At 40.0% G+C, this 18507-nt stretch overlaps 1 pseudogene; it reads left to right on the top strand.

Moving 5' to 3' along the window:
- The first annotated feature begins 1510 nt into the window (after positions 1 to 1510).
- On the top strand, positions 1511 to 17185 carry LOC121766804 (annotated as a pseudogene).
- Positions 17186 to 18507: the final 1322 nt, after the last annotated feature.

Below are 18507 nucleotides of genomic sequence, written 5' to 3'. Positions count from 1 at the left end.
TATAGAGCATGAATCTGCTATACTCAGAATAATTGCAAGCAATTTGCGAGCACCGAGTACAACGGATTATTCTGTCGCACGGCCAATTTGTGAGCATAGTCGATGTCGTTAAAATGTTTTGGTGCACTCAGTGCTCACAAGCTAGCGGTTTCCGATCAAAAAAATAGTGATTCTCGTGCGCTTTGGTCGATATTATCGAGCACTAATGGTCACTCATTTTTTTCGTTTTTTTGCCAAGAGAATAAAAATATTGAAACAATGGAAGACATATTTTCAGGCTAATTAACGGTTCTGGATTCCCTTATTGATGGTCACTCATTAATGGGCTGGATTTAGATGCATTGTCCACTCTTCAATTATAATTTTTTTAAAAAATAAATAATTACTCCTTTTGTCTCGTATCAAGTGAACGATTTCTTTTGAGCACAAGATTTAAGAAAAACGTACTCCCTCCATCCCCGACAAGTATCAACATTTTGTTTGACATAGATTTTAACGTATAATTTGTGAAGTAAGAGAGAGAAATATAAAAGGGTAGTATAAATAGTGTTCGTAGGAAATCGTCTTAAAATTAGTAATGTAGTGTAACGATATATGTTATAAATAAAATAATGTGTAAGTGATGATGTGTTGTGTAACTATTCCAAAATTAGAAAGTTCATATTTATTCAGCGAGTATCGTTTTTATTTTCAATAGTCCCATAAAAGTATTCAATATTCACTTATGGAAAGTTTTTCTCTCTAACACAAAAACTTTTATTTTTAACTCGCTTCTATTTTATTATTTATGCATTAAAACTTGTATCACATAATACTCAATCCGCTCTCAAAAAATAGATAAAATTGTAAATGGTATTGATTTTAATGTGCAATTAGTAAAGTAATAGAAATAACAAAAGGTAAAAGAGAGAAAGAGGGAAATGTAAGTGAGAATATTTTTATTTGATTATGAGGTCTATATTATTAGTGTGTGTAAATAGTTAAAAAAATTCCATATTTAAACTTAGTTTAATTTTAGGAAACATCATAAAATAGTGAGAGAGAATTTATTTTTATGAAACCAAGTGAGTATTTTTTTAAATTCGAACCATTCCTATTTGTATAATAATAATAATACTCTTATTAATTATTTTAAATTTAGCAATGCCACTTACATTTACGTTAGCCAAATTAAGCTGTTGGGACTTACCGACGGCGCCGCCCAATTATCTGCCACCGCACCCCATGTTTAATTATTCCCATTATTTTTCAATCAGTAAAATTAAAATTAAAATTAAATTAAAATTAAAATTAAAATTAAAATTAAAATTAAATTAAAATTAAAATTAAAATTAAAATTAAAATTAAAATTAAAATTAAAATTAAATTGTGCACATTTCTCGTATCATAAAAATTAGTAAAACAAAAATCCAACCCCATCGATCATCGATTTGTTCAGGAAGACCGAATTCCACCCAAAATTTAATTGATTGATAGTTGGAGCTGCCGAGTTCTGATCGTGAGGAGGAGAATGGAGCAGAGCAGGAGGGCGGTAGAGTCGTATTGGAGGTCTTGAATGGTGGACGACGCTACCTCCGATGAGGATAAGGTGACTCCGGTTTACAAATTGGAAGAAATTTGCGATTTGCTGATGTTGAAGAGATCACGGAAGATATTCTCGGAATTACAGAAGATTACGGAAGATTATATTCTACCAAACATAGAAGATTATATTCTACCAAATCAATGTAATTAAATGTGTTGCCTTGTATAGTCTATCTCCTAATACTATAATAATAGGTGTCCAATGTACAAAGAAAGACAGATCAATATATGAAAATTATTCCTTATCTTCGATCCCTATTTTAACATGGCACCAGAGCCAGAAAACCTACGACGGCTCAGAAAATTCTCATCATAGCCGCGATACCAATCCCGACCTTTCGAACAAAGAACCAGAGCAACCGAACCTGCAAGGAAAATGTCAGAAACTGAAGACAAGAAAATCGATCCAGATCAGCCAAACAATTTGAAGAATTGCAAGAATGTCACGGTGGCATTCAAGCTCAATGGAAAAAACTACCCATTGTGGTCAAGACTCATGAAGGTCAAGATAGGAGGCCGAGGGGCCTATTCACACATCCGGAAAGAACCCCCGGAACCAGGGAGCAAAGGATACGACGATTGGAAAGAAGATGACTTAGTAGTATTCTCGTGGATCGTCGACAATATTGAGAACGAAATCATTGCAGATTTCGCCCATCACCAGACGGCAAAAGCGTTGTGGGATAGCTTGGCCATAACGTTCGAGAACAAGGCCGATAAATACCTCATCTACGACCTGGAGGAGAAAATAATCACGATAAAACAGGGTAATATGGATTTGGAAACGTATTACCGGAAGATCCACGGACTTTGGATCAATGTCGATCGCTGCCAGAAGCAACCAATCACATGTTGCGACAAAGGGGTGAATCAATACCGAACACACTCCAACGAGAAGAGGCTGTTCAAATTTTTGGCTGGACTGTATCCAGAATATGACCCGATCAAACGAGACATCCTCAAAGAGGAACCCTACCCATCAGTTGAAGCTGCGTACGGGTGGGTGAAGACGGAGGCGGGTCAATGCCAGATCATGCCACCGGCGTCGTCATCCCCCACCCGCGAAGCCGTTGGCGGAGAAGCCGGAAATTCGTCATCTGGGGACGGCATCAGGAGCGGACTTGTCGCTCAGAGTCAGCGCCAACCACACCGAAACGGAGGACCCCCTCGCTCCACCGGAGCCGCCAATCGGTCGGGAGGACGACCTGATAAGTCCGGTCTCTAGTGTACACATTGCCAGAGACCCAAGCATACATTCGAAACATGCTTCAAACGACTAGGGTATCCGGAATGGTGGGAGGAAAGGCAGAGGATGAAGACGGCACAACCACAAGCCAAGATGGCTGTCGGAGTAACCGAAGAAGGCCAACCACGAAATCAACATGGAAATCGTGGGGGAACAACCGGTCGTGGACCAACAGAGAGCTCGGAGGGGCCAACCGACGGCGGCAACATCCGGGGAGCCGGCAATTTTGCCGAAAAGGGAGGAGCGGCGCCGATTTTAGGAGGTAACGGGTTTGGCTTAAAGCCAAACCCTAGGAAGTGTTGTGTTTTTCAATACTCTCCACATGACTCCTCTAATTTAGGAACTGAACCCCTTAACCTGCGAAAATTTCGATATCCCCCACATAAGTTTTCAGAATTAGAAATTGAACCCCATGACTTGCAAAGAGACCCCCCAGCATGTTCGAAATCTCCATTTGACTCCCATTATGATAAAAATTCTGATATTAGCCCCTATATATGTAATTTTGTGTCGAAAAACCCTTTTGCCCCGTTAGACACAATTTCCGCTGCATTTCATGTAAATAAATGGGCTAATAAGGAGAAGGGATGGATCTTTGACTGTGGGGCAACATATACTATGACCCCATATAAGAATACTTCATTAATATGAGTAAAATTACCAAGACGAATATTAAAACAGCTAGTGGGGAATTGATTACTGTCGAAGGGTTTGGTACTGTTGAAATATCTCCTACTTTGCGGCTCGAAAACTGCCTATATGTTCCGACATTGTCTCAGCGACTGATGTCTATCAGTCATGTAACAAGAGAATTGAATTGTACCCTACTGATGCATCCAAATTTCTGCATTTTACAGGATATTCGGACGAAGAAGATACTTGGGCGTGGCACTGAGAAATGTGGACTCTATTACGTGGACGAGATAGCTCAAACAGGCAGTGCGATGCTGGCTCACGGATCCACGAAACAAGAGATTTGGCTGTGGCACCGAAGACTAGGACATCCTTCTCCGGGTTACTTTAAATTGCTTTTCCCGAACCTATCTGTTCCTACTGACTTTTTTTGTGAAACTTGTGTTTTGGCTAAAATCCACCGACAATCATTTAAACTCTCAAATACTCGTGTGCAATCTATGTTTTCCTTAGTACATTCTGATGTGTGGGGTCCTGCACCTTTTTGCTGGGGGAAATGGTTTTCGATACTTTATTATATTTGTTGATGATTGCACTAGAATGACTTGGATCTATTTCATGAAACATAAGTCTGAAGTTATGGATAAGTTTGTTTTGTTTTTCCAAATGGTCCAAACCCAATTTCTTACTTCGATAAAAACCCTCCGGTCGGATAATGGGAGAGAATTCTTAAATAGCCAAATGAAAACTTTTTTTCAAGAAAAAGGGATGATCCATCAAACCTCTTGTGCCTATACACCTGAACAAAATGGGGTAGCTGAACGGAAAAATAGGACAATCTTGGAAATAGCCCGAGCCCTGATGATTGAATCCAAAGTTCCACAACATTTTTGGCCAGAAGCCATAGCCACGTCCGTCTACCTTATGAATCGTTTGCCTACCCGAATCCTAAACAAAAAAACCCCACCTTGATATCTTATCGTCTCTGTCCAAAATTCCCCAACACCTCAACCTTCAACCCAAAATCTTCGGCTGCACGGTTTATGTCCACATTGCCAAACACGAGAGAACCAAATTGTCCCCATGTGCCACCAAATGTGTCTTCGTTGGGTACGGGGTAAACCAAAAGGGCTACCGATGTTTTGATCCAAGCACCCGAAAAATCACTACCACCATGAACTGTAACTTCTTGGAAACCGAATTCTACTACCACACCCACCTTAGTAGTCAGGGGGAGAATGAGTCCAATAACTCTGTGGACTACCTAAGTTGGGGTGTGCCACAGACAAACTCTTCGATTGAGGATCTACCAGAACCGGTTGTCACTGCCGCCGAGCATGTCTTGTCAAGTGAGTCATCTCAACCGCGATCCCTCGATCCTTCTCCGCCGATATCCGAGGTACTTACTGAACCAAGTGTCCATACGGTTGATACTGACCCAGCAAATACAGAACCATCAGAAGAAGACAACACAATTGACAGTGATACTGGAAGATATGTCCTTCCCCCCGGAGCACAAGAGGAATCCCACCAAAAAGATACTCCCCCGAGAAGATTGGGAGGAAGAGCCGATATGGAGTGGCAAATTTTGTGCAAAGGAATCTAGCAAAAATGGCAAGAGCATTTGAAGCTGTTCTATATGAAGAAGAAGAGATTCCACAATCAGCTGACGAGGCAATGAAGCACAGACATTGGAGAGAAGCCATGCTTACTGAGATGAAGGCACTCAAAAGAAACAACACTTGGGTCAAAGATAAGATACCTGAAGGGGTCAGAACGGTCGGGTGCAGATGGGTGTTTACAATAAAAAGGAGGCCAGATGGTACGATAGAGAGGTATAAAGCTAGACTCGTGGGAAAGGGATACACCCAGACTTACGGGGTCGATTACGCTGAAACCTTCTCACCTGTGGCGAAAATCAACACTGTAAGAGTCCTTTTTTCGATTGCTGCTAATAAGGATTGGCCACTTCATCAATTTGATGTGACGAATGCATTCCTACATGGAGAATTGCCTAAACCAGTCTTTATGGAGCCCCCGCTAGGGTTCACTAACGAGTTTCAGGAAGGAGAAGTGTGTAAACTGCAGAAAACCCTATATGGACTGAAACAGTCCCCGAGAGCCTGGTTTGGCAGGTTCACAGAAGTAATGAAGAATATGGGTACAAGCAAAGTAACTCCGACCACACATTGTTTATCAAGCGAAGAGGAGAAAAGATCACATGTCTAATCATATATGTGGATGACATGATCCTTACCGGGGATGACATAGAGGAAATGTCGGAACTAAGGAAAAACCTGTTCAACGAATTCGAGATGAAAGATTTGGGGTCGTTGAAGTATTTCCTGGGAATTGAAGTGTTGCGATCAAAGAAGGGAATCTTCATTAATCAGAAAAAATATGTGCTGGATTTGCTTGCTGAAATTGGGATGGTAGATTGCAAACCAGCAGATACTCCAATGGTTCAGAACCATGGATTGCAAATAATTGAGGGGGCAAAACAGACCGACAGAGGAAGGTACCAACGGTTAGTCGGGAAGCTGATTTATCTCTCACATACGAGGCCAGATATAGCATATGCTGTGGGAGTTGTAAGCCAATTCATGCATGCACCCCAAGAGGAGCACTGGGATGCAGTATTACTGATTGTACGATATTTAAAGGGAACAGTTGAACATGGGGTTTTTTTTTTAGAAGCACGGACACCTACAGATACATGGATTCACTGATGCTGATTGGGCCGGAAACCCAAACGATAGGAAATCTACATGAGGATACTTCACATTTGTAGGAGGTAACCTCGTGACATGGAGGAGCAAGAAACAGAAGGTTGTGGCACTTTCTAGTGCAGAGGCAGAATTTAGGGGTATCAAGAGTGGACTGACCGAGTTACTATGGTTGACGAAACTTATGAGGGAATTGGAACTTTTCTCACACCAAGCGTGCAAGTTGTTTTGTGATAATAAGGCAGCAATAAGCATTTCAGGGAATCCGGTTCAACATGATCGTACGAAGCATGTGGAAGTCGATAGGCACTTCATAAAGGACAACATTGAAGCCAAGATTGTTGAGATGCCTTATGTCAAATCAGAAGATCAACTGGCGGATATTTTGACAAAGGCGGTGAACTCTAAATCCTTCCGAGAAGTATTGTGCAAGTTAAATATCGGAAACCCCGTTACTTAACTTGAAGGGGAGTGTTGAAGAGATCACGGAAGATATTCTCGAAATTACAGAAGATTACGGAAGATTATACTCTACCAAACATAGAAGATTATATTCTACCAAATCAATGTAATTAAATGTGTTGCCTTGTATAGTCTATCTCCTAATACTATAATAATAGGTGTCCAATGTACAAAGAAAGACAGATCAATATATGAAAATTATTCCTTACCTTCGATCCCTATTTTAACAGCTGAGGTCGTCCCACCCTTCCATCGTCAAGGAAGTCTCACAGTTCATTCTCAAGCGCCTTGACCACAATTCGCCAATCGTTAAGCAGAAGGTCTTCATTTCTTATTCCCTTTCTTTCTTACATTTTTTTCTCCCAATTGCTTTATAATTTTTAGGGAAATTGAACTTTATTTAGAGAGGATTAGGAAAATAATTGAAGATAGATGAAATTGATAGAGTATTTATTTATTTTAAATAACAAAGTACTAACAGACTATGTTGGGGTTATTTTTATAAGATAGTTGGTACTTCTAAGAGCATCCACTACGCGTCCCGCGCGCGACTCGCATTCCGTCCCGGAGGGACGGTTCCGCCGCTGGATGCGTTGCAACGTTCGTCCCGTCCCGTAGCCCGTATCCGCGAAACAAGGGACGCGCCGTCCCGTCACGCGCCCGGGCGACGTGTCGCGCCCCCGATGCATGCGTGACGCCCACTCGCTGGCCCGCGAGTGGGCGTCGTCACAGATGACACAATAATTCATTTTTTTTTAATTCGAATTTAAAAAATATATATATATTTTTCAAACGGTAATGTTACCGTTAATTTTTTAATTTTTTTTATTTATTTACTCTATAAATAATCCTATTTCATACTCATTTCACACACAAACACACATCTATTCATCTCAAATCCTCTCTATAACCACTCCAATTTCATCTTAAATCAACTCAAACAAATTGATCCTTTTGAGCAAATGCGTCAACTAATGGAACAATCACTTGAAGAAGATCGACGCCGAGAGGCGGAGGAAGCCGCGCCGCCTCCACGACGCTCCCGGACATACATCCATCGCAACCGGGAGGAAGCCGCCGCAAGGTTAGTACGCGACTACTTCTGCGATAACCCGATTTGGGGAGAAACCTACTTCCGTCGCCGTTTCCGCATGAATAAACCACTATTTCTCCACATCGCGAATACTTTGGCAGCTCGGGAAGAGTTCTTCCGAGAAGGGTTCGACGCGGTCGGGAGTCCCAGCCACACGACGTTGCAGAAATGTACTGCAGCAATCCGCCAGCTTGCGACTGGACAAACGGCCGACATGTTCGACGAATACCTCCACATCGGAGACACCACTGGGCGCATGTGCTTGCTCAAATTCTGCAAAGGCGTCCGGGCAACCTTTACCGACGAATTTCTCCGGAGGGCAAGCACGGCTGATTGTCAGTTCCTCCTCGACCTGCAGGAACAAGTGCACGGATTCCCCGGGATGCTTGGCAGTGTCGATTGCATGCACTGGCAATGGAAGAATTGCCCGGTGGCTTGGAGAGGGTCCTACACGAGTGGCCACAAAGGCACCCACCCAATCGTTGTACTCGAGGCCGTTGCCGACTACCGGCTTTGGATCTGGCACGCGTACTTCGGGGTCCCTGGCTCGAACAACGACATAAACGTGCTCCACCAGTCCGACCTCTTTACCAAAGTTTTGGATGGAAAAGCACCGGCCATCAACTTCGTCGCCAACAACCGGTTGTATAAAATGGGGTACTATCTCGCCGACGGCATCTACCCGAAGTGGCCGACCTTCGTGAAGACGTGCAACAGGCCTGCGAACCCAAAGCAGGCTCTTTTTGCGCAGAAGCAGGAGGCTGCTCGCAAGGATGTGGAGAGGGCGTTCAGGGTACTCCAAGCGCGCTTCAACATCATCAAAGCCCCGGCTCGTTCGTGGTTCATGGAGAGCATGGTCGACATCATGTATACGTGCATAATCTTGCACAACATGATTGTCCAAGACGAAGGACCCGAGGCGGGAAATTGGTTCGACCCCAAATCCCCCGGAAGCTCAACCGCAAGTAGTCCGCCGCGAAGTGGAGCGCATCCGTCAATACAAGAAAGGTTGTCTATTCGGGCAAGGACACGCGACTCTAGCGCCCACGCCCAACTCCAAGAGGATCTAATTGAGCACATTTGGGAAAACTTTGGCGGAGAAAATTAAATTATATCATTTTTATTTTTTTTAGGATTTTAATTATGTCCATTTTCTATTTTTTTGAATTTTAATGTTGTTTTAATTAATTGGGTTGGAAAAAAAATAAAAATGAAATTTAATGAATAGTAATTTAAGGGACGGAGCGTTGCAGGTTTCATCCCTTAGTTAAGGGATGGAGGAATAAAGTACAGTGGGGCCCTCAAATAGTAGTTTAAGGGACGGTGGGGGGACGACGTAGTGGATGCTCTAAGATTATGTAGAAATGAGATGGGGTTGAAGAGTTTAGTTTTAGAGAAGCTTATAAGGTGTTGGAGCTTATTTTTACACCTTATAAGTTGTTTAAGGGCTTATTTTTTCAAACTCTGCATTACTTTTATATGGAACCGAGTAAAGCTGCTAATATTTGCCCAATACTTTCGATTGTATTTCGGTATTTTATTCCTCTTCATGACCTGTGTTATATATACTACATACTCTGAGGTATCCACATCAATCAGAGTGCCCCTTCTGCAGATGTTAACTCTTAACTTTATCTTTAAGCATATAAATTATCTCAGTTTACTTTATGGATATTGTGTTTTCAGGCACTAAGAATCATCAAATATGCAGTAGGAAAGTCAGGTGCTGAGTTTAGAAGGGAGATGCAAAGGAATTCTGTTGCCGTACGCCAATTAATCCATTACAGTGGCCAGCCAGATCCTTTGAAAGGGGATGCACTGAACAAGGCTGTTAGGGAAACAGCACAGGAAACACTATCTGCTTTATTCACTTCGGATGAGAGCAAAGCTGCACCCACAGAAAGTAAACTTGGTAGTCGAATTAAAGGATTTGGAAATACCAACTATGAATTGCCTTCAGAAGAGAAAAAGTCCTTCATGAATGAAATTGTTGACCTTGGAAGTGCCACAATCAAACATGGACTGAGTAGTTTGGCACAGTCCCCATCTCTGAGAACAAACAATGAAACTGGGAGTTACAGAAGTCTAACTCTTCAGCGATCTTTCAGTCAGGAAAGTGATCACTCTAAAAGACATGAAGCAGTTGATTATAATGCTCAAACGCAAAACTCTTCTTGATTTTTCAAAAATGCTGGTTCTGGAAATTTATACACATTAGGTTTCACAATCACATGACAGCTACTTATGGATGGAGGCCACTCCAGCTAAAGGTAGCAGTACCTTGAAGATGAAACTATCTTAATCCTGCATAAAAGCCTTAGGAGGATGCATATACTGCATTATCATAGATAGTTAATTTTTGCTGCATCACGAATTTAAAAAGGTAGGTTCTGAATAAATGCTGTTTGTCGGGATGCAAGCTTATTTTCTTTATCCTCCAGTTTGGTACTTGTTTGTTTATTTTTCAGGTAGAATAAATATTTAATCGAGAGTCCTTGTAGGTATTGAGCCTTCTGAGTGGTGAAAAGGGTGGTGGAGAAAATAATCAAGTTGAAAGATCGACCAAGGCACCTCAGCCTTCGATGATGCCTGACTTGCTAGATACCAGTGATTCCCACGATCTTATGGGGGTGGAAGATTCTCAAAAGGCCGAGACGAGCCTAGTACTTCAACCGCTGGACCTTCTACTGCTCCAATGATTAATGACTTATTGGGGGACAGTTTTGGTGGTGGTGATAGCTCCAACGGGCAGAAGGTCGATGATGACCCATTTGCAGATGTCTCCTTCCATGCCAATCTTGATTTAGGGGTGGGTCGGTACGGTATACCGTACCGACCGTGCCATACCGCATACCGTACCGGAAAGTACGGTATGACAAAATTCAATACCGATACCGTACCGAATTTTCGGTATACCGGAAATTCGGTATGATATTTTTTGATACCGTTACCATACCGTTATTACGGTATACCATACCGTGTTTGGGTATACCGTTAAAAAACGGTATACCGAAACACGGTACGGTATACCGTAATAACGGTATGGTAACGGTAATGGTATACCGAAAAATAATTGGTTTCTTGATTTGTTCATTTACTAATTGGTTTCTCGATTGTTCATTATTTTTTGCTATCGGTAATTCGTCCATCACTCTATTCAATTTTATATTTTGGTTAGCATGTTATCAAGTATCATATTATATTTGTTGTTGCCGATGATGTTGATCTTTAAGTATCTTTTAATATATATTTATGGATTATTTTGATTACATATATTCAGAATTTTATCTCATAATCGTGGTTAATGATAAAATGAAGGTACTTATTGATTATTTTTGGCTATTTAGACCAATAGTAGTAATAATTGGTCTTATAAATAAAATCTCCAAATAGATTTACAAGTGTAATGAAATAAAGATTCAATTTTTTCCCCCTAGACTTTAATTTCAATCTATCATTATAAACATGCATACAAATTATCAAAAATATTAACAAGGCACGGTCTTCCTTTGATTTGAATAAATTTTTAAAATACTAGCAAATAATATTTTTTTTTAATGTGAAAATACTAAAATTCAACATATATCAATATTTGGCTCATTTGTTGGTTATGATGAGTATATTTTAAAGTTAAGGGTTTAGGATTTAGGTTTCAAGGTTTGGGTTTTTAGTGTATAGGGTCGCTATATTGCAATGAAATGAATCTCGACTAGAAAGTGTCTCACCAGTGCAATATTAAATTATTGCAACGTAAACTTGCTCCTACAGCTATAACTCAACGGTTAATTCATATTTTCACATATTTAAAATGCTTTTTAATTTTAAGTCTGATATTTAAATGTCAATACAGTTTATTAAAATGTCAACCCAAATATGTGTTGAAATTTTAATGTGATCGTATTGACATTTTTAAGAAAAGGTAGCATTTAAACACACTCTTGTGTCTATGTGGGGTTAATGTGATTGAAAAAGTATAATCCAAAGTAAGAGGATGTCGAATATTCTTTTATTTATCATTTCACAACTTTTATTTCGCAAAATGAAATAAATATGAAGAAATTAAAATGACCCGTGCATCGCACGGGCGTGACACTAGTTAGTAATTTAAATTGGACATTTATTTCTCTTTAAGAATTAAGAATGACTGATCAGTATCCTATTTATTCATCCTTCAATTTAAGTAGTATATAAAATAAGATAGCATACAATGAATTAAACACTAATTAAACGATTTGATTCATTTTCAGCTGCACATATTTTTAATTGACATTTTATGAAGTGGGACAAAGAATAAAACAAAATTTTTAATTACTTTGTATATTTGGAATATGACATTACACAAAGAATCATATACTAAATGGTATGATTTAATACAAATTCTTTCAAATGTGTTCTGTTGAAACATATTCCCGATATCATATTTCCAATCTTCTTTCGGTGTTATGTGCTATTGTGTTTATTATATTTAATAGGATGAGTTGATAAAAAAATAATTCAGGTTAATTTTGAATTTGTTTGAATAAATTATCATTTGAATGTTTAATTTTATTGTATTAATTGATGTATTAAATTTTTTTTAATATAATATATATATTACAACATAGTTAATATTAATATATATATATATATATATATATAATAATCTATCGGTATACCGAATCTTCGGTATACCACGGTATACCGTGGATTTGGTATATACCGAAGTTTCGGTATACCGTGGTATACCGATATACCGTGGATTCGGTATACCGCGGTATAGAAAAATTGATACCGTTACCGTACCGAAACACTGCGGTACGGTATCATACCGTACCGGAAACTGCGGTATACCGAAAAATCGGTATTTTCGGTATTTTTCCGGTACGGTAAGTCCGGTATTACGGTATTTCGGTATAATTTCCCACCCCTAGTCTTGATAAGGGCCATGAAAATGATTTCTTCTCTGGTATGGCGATAAACAAGTCGGAAATTAAGGATGCCCATGTAGCAGCTAGTAGAACTGAATCTGAACCATTTGACTTTTTCAACTCAAGGTTCCAAGAGCTTGAAAATGCTGGAAAATATTTTAATGACTTGATGGGCGATTTGTCTATACATGGAAACGAACCATTTAAGAAGCAAAATGGAAGTACTACTGAGAAGAGCCCTGAACATATTCTTTCAGCGTCCAGTATTCCCTAAGAAAACAACGTTCATAACAACAACTTGAATAGGGAATCTGCTTCTCAAGCTGCGGGGATCAATGCAGCTCCCATGTTCCCTATGGGTGCTATGAGTTATAATTTTCCACCAGGGTTGATGTTCAATCCTGCATTAGCTTCTCATGCAATGAATAATGTTTCCATGGAGAATCTCTGTGCTCAACCCCAGTTCCTTGCTGCAATGTCCAACTTTCAGCAGCTAGGGCATCTGCAATCAAGCACAGGTTTTAGTGCTGCTGGGTCGGTCGTAGGAAATTCTTCAGCCTTCCCAGATGTTTTTAATTCTACCATTGCTGCCCAACCTTCGACTTCACTAATGAACGACTCGAAAAGAGAGGACACTGGATGTTAGGAGTAAAGGCTCGAGACTAAGGAACAAGAACATAAACGAACAAGGGAAAGAACTCAATATAACTAATCAAACTGGAACAAGAAACAATCCTCACGAAGGAGGCCAATCATTACGAAGGAGGCCACGGCTACGCCGTCTAAATTCTGATCTCTCCAAAAGAAGCTTCTATCATCTATGTATCTCCCTATAAATAGACGATTGATAACACTAAACTAGGAACTGAAATAACAATATAACAATAATTGATGAAGGATAGGAATTGAATTAACAAACGCCGAGATATTTGTGCTAGCCCTAACTTCCAAATCTTCTCGCTATTCCTCCGGATTTGATGGCCAAACGACCTCCCTCTTTCCTCGCTTGTAGACCACTCCCCTCCAACAACATCCGTATCAACTACCTCACTCTCGAAATAGCCTTGTCCTCAAGGCTCTGTTAAAATTCAAAATACATCACTCTGTCCGGTGGAGGTTCAAACTCGTGCTTTCGAGTAGTAGCCAGAGCATCGAACCATAGAAGATTGCCAACGATATGTAGAAATCGCAGCATGACCAGACAGGAGAATGGAGCGCCTGCCAATGAAAATAGAGATCCTGGAAAGGAAACCACCATAGGTGTGGACTGGTGGGCAGCGGAAACTAAACATCGCAGCAAGGACGAGAACGGAGATTGAAACTGCAGAATGTAAGGGCCGGAGGTGGACAACAGCGGGGCTGTCACTGGTGCTAGTGTAGGTGGAGTTGCTGGTGTAAGTGGACTGGGAGGAGATGGTAGAGGCACCAAAACTGGAGGTGGAATGGGTTGTTGTATTGTCAAGGGTGTGCACATTTGCTGTATAGGTAGGGGCTGTTGGATGGTGCGTAGAGTGTTCTCCTTGGCTGTTGTAGGCGGACTAGAGGACAACATCGGAGCTGTCGCCTTTGCTAGTGTAGGTGGACGGGGAGGCGATGGTACTGCGGCGAATGCTTCATATTCATTCAACGTCCCATTGCCGCCAAAGCGTTTCATCAACTCCCTTGCAAACCGAGCCCACGTCAGATCCGGAACTCGCTGTCGCAACAACTGGTACCAAGGGAGGGCAGTGCATGCCAGAGCCACCATTGCGATGCCTACCCGGTCCTCGGAAGGGGTTTCCGAGATAAAAAAATATTGCTCCGCCTGTGCAAGCCATGCGAGGGCGTCCGAGCCATCAAAGGTAGGCATTGGCGACGTTGATTTGTTGCCGGCTGACACCGAATTAGATTCCCTATTTTCAGAGTATGCACCGTCCTCCGGCGTTGCTTTGGACTTGTGGTTGAGGGCCGCAAAACCCGCATTCATTTCCTCTATCAAGGAGTCGAGTTTTGACCCCAACGCCGAGACCCGTTTGTTCATCTGCTGGAACTGGGCATTGAGTTCTGCATTAGCCTTCTCCAAACCGTCTAGGCGTGAATCTCCCCGAGAGTTGATCCACGTTCACCGCACCAATTGTTAGGAGTAAAGGCTCGAGACTAAGGAACAAGAACATAAACGAACAAGGGAAAGAACTCAATATAACTAATCAGACTGGAACAAGAAATAATCCTCACGAAGGAGGCCACGGCTACGCCGTCTAAATTCTGATCTCTCCAAAAGATGCTTCTATCATCTATGTATCTCCCTATATATAGACGATTGCTAACACTAAACTAGGAACTGAAATAACAATATAACAATAATTGATGAAGGATAGGAATTGAATTAACAAACGCCGAGATATTTGTGCTAGCCCTAACTACCAAATCTTCTCGCTATTCCTCCGGATTTGATGGCCAAACGACCTCCCTCTTACCTCGCTTGTAGACCACTCCCCTCCAACAACATCCGTATCACTAGAGCATTTGATTTTATCTCTGTAAGTTTGCACTTTACTCTCCATTGTTACTTATTGCATTTTAGTCGAGCAGTTCAAATATTTGACCTTCTTGGGGTTTACAATCTTTGCCATATATTCTCTCTTTCAAAGTTACAGTCTTGCTTTGCAAGTGTATGCGTGTAAGTACCCACACATCTTCAAATCGCATTCCTTCATTTCTAGCATGTTAGCAGGATTTAGTCATTTAGATATAGCTGCTATAATTCTATGAAAACTGGCCATCCTTCCTAATGAAGTTCTGGTGCACATATGTTTCATTTTTTTTTATGAAAGTGAGCTTCTGTGAATCTACTTAGAGATGTGTACAAAATTTTTCTGGAACTATCTGATCTTTGATTGGCAATTACTGATAGAGATGGGGTTATTGCAGTGGCTTAGCCTAGGATGAGCTTTTCTGCTTTGCTACATGGACTAGCTCGACTCTTCGTCCATAATTATCATGTTGTTTCTTGTCATTTTGTTCCCTTTTCCATTCATCCCTTTTCTTTTTATTCCCATTTTCCCTTCTTCCTGAAAGGCCATCAGACAAAGTGTATCTATTGACAATGGCACATTAATATCTTTTCAAGACTGTGAGACAAGATGCGAACTTATTTGAGACTTGATTTGTGGATGTCCTTTACTTTGTCTTAGCGATGGTGATCGAGAGAGGCGATGCTCATGTTAGGCGAAAGAAAGGTAGAAGATGTTTGCGAGTATAAGATTCCGTATATTTCTTGATCTTTGTATGCTGCGGTTCTTCCTCCTTATGTAGGAGAGATTACAATGTATTTTAGGTAAGAGATCACCCTATTCTAGGAGAATGTATTACATATTAATTGCTATATCAATTACATATATTTCTCCTCTAATTATGCTCTTCATACTTGGTATGTTTGACACTTTGGACCTACTCATCTAATTATCCAAGATAGAAATTGTGGTTTCTGGAAACAAATTTTAAAAAATTGTCCGAATGCTCAAAAGATGCAAACTTTTGCATCCAGCTGCAGCAACCTTTAATTTGCTTGTGGTGCAAGCTGTGTGCCAGTGAGCACATTGGCCACAATTAATAGTTTTGTTAAGAAATTGATGTAAGGACATGTTAGGGATTCTTGGAAAATGAACGCTATCTAATATTCAAACAGGTATAGTTGACATGACCTTGATGGCTTGATGACAGCTTAGAGATCTAATCGACTTGCTTGAGGTAGCTCATCGTTTGAAATTCTAATTCACATCCAGCTCAAGAAACATAAAAAAAGATATATTTTGTGTTGGCTCAATCAGTTTTCAGCTCATGGAGCTGAATCATCCAACTATAGGCACTATTAGAACTTGCAAAAACCTTTATCTTGGGAAACTTGTTGAGAACATATTAAAAATGACTAAAAAGTGTAAATTAACAAAGTTAAATAAATGATTTCCCTTATAATGGGTAAAAGATGCATATTTGGAAATATCTTTGTTAGATGAGGAGAGCACTCGAACTTCATGTTATTACTTTTGGGTGGTATCAAATGATGGCCTGTGATAACATTAATTTAGATGAATTTTTTTCACATCTTTGTGGAGTAATTCATGATATTTGAAACTTTCATAAAGTTGTAGGGTTCTTAGAGTAGAGCGTACTACGATGATGACACTGGTTTGGGTTTCCTTAAGCTAGCTTTTATTATTTGATGGGAGTTCACTATGGATGATAGATTATACTCATAATACATAAGATTAAGTATTTGAAGGATTACATGTTCAAACATAAGCCAAAAATTATTCTATCCATTAGAGTATGTAGTGGGCTATCTTATGTTATTTTTTTGTCTAAGCCATGTATCACCCAAAGTAAATACCCTTTAGTTGGATACTTTGATAAATACTAGTATGATTGTACATGACATTCTTCACATTAAATATTATGCATCTAGTTCAGAGTTGATGGTGTAATGCGGGGTAGCCTTTTGTTCATATTGCAGGATCATCTGGCTGCAGCTCGTGACCCCAAGCATGTAAATTAAGTATTTCTGTTACTCTCTTACATTGGTACTGTCTGGAATGGAGTAATCATTGACGTGGTTAATCTTGAAATTTGAATTGAGAAAAATAGAGGAGATGTTTCTACTTTTGGTAAAGGGTCACGGTCAGAATGTGGGTGAAATCTTGCTAGCGTATAGCAGGTGGAAAAGTTCACTGGCAGCAACCTGCAACGTTCAATGGAAATACGAAAAGGTTTTGGTAACTTTGCAAGATGTGCTTTTATGTTCCTTGTTTTTGAAAAAACGAAGTAAAATTTTCCAATGAGTTGCTCTCTCCGATTGCGATTCCTGAGTCATTACTTAAAGCATTTATCCCAAGGTAAAAAACCGTTACTGTGTGATACACATTCTTCTCTCGAGATTGGATAAATCATGGGACTATTATTTGAGGCTCCAAAATTTCTGATTTATTGATGTCATATGGCCTGACCATTTTGTGTATGTTTGCCCGAGTTTGAAAGTGCTTCCATGATGGTACATTACATTCCCTTCTCCTGTCTTGCACTATGTCCGGATCAAGGTAAACAGGTTGTTCATACATTTTTCCATTTGAAATTCTATTATTTTCTAAATTGGTATTGAATTTTATCACTGCATACAAGTTGCAAGGATATTCGGCACCTTAGGTAGGACTGGGATTGGTTTAGAATGCTTATATTTTCCCCCATTACCTGCATATTTTATGTTATAAACATCATTTTGTGACACAGTTATATGAGGCTTTTCTGTTCACGATTCATCGCTATGCAAGTTAGATGATACCTCATGTCTTCTTCTCTGCGACCTCCCCACTCACCCACCCCTTCTCTCGAACATACCGCCCCTTACTCCAATGGAGCGCACCGCCTTCCCCCCTTCCCATTGCGGATGCCCTAAGGGATTTATTATTTTATTTATTGCTAGCATGGGTTTTGTGGATATTTTTCTTTAATACTGTCTCCATTTTTGCTGGTTGCATGGGCGGATAGGATATAGTGGGGCAAATGTCTATCCTCAAAAATTTGCATCTATATTAATTTTTCTTCAAATTTGAATATTTGTTTGAATTCCTTCTTAAATGCTCCTTCTCAATTCTTTAAATTATTTGCTTATGTTTTTGCCCCTCCAGAGTTTAATTCTAAGCTCTGCCCCGACTGGCCGTAATTGTTCAAAATGGAATTATTTTCATTGCAACATCTTTTTCAATTCCCCTTGTCCACAAAGAGTGCCCTTGTTTATTGTTATCTTTGTACGTTCACTAAAATTGTAAGTATGGTGTTTTCATTTTAGAAAATAACTTTATATGCCGAGTTAATACTAAACTA

Source organism: Salvia splendens, chromosome 15, assembly GCF_004379255.2.
Source record: "Salvia splendens isolate huo1 chromosome 15, SspV2, whole genome shotgun sequence".
NCBI lineage: Eukaryota > Viridiplantae > Streptophyta > Magnoliopsida > Lamiales > Lamiaceae > Salvia > Salvia splendens.
The sequence above is the reverse complement of the archived record's forward strand: the minus strand, read 5'-3'. Positions and strand labels throughout refer to the sequence as shown.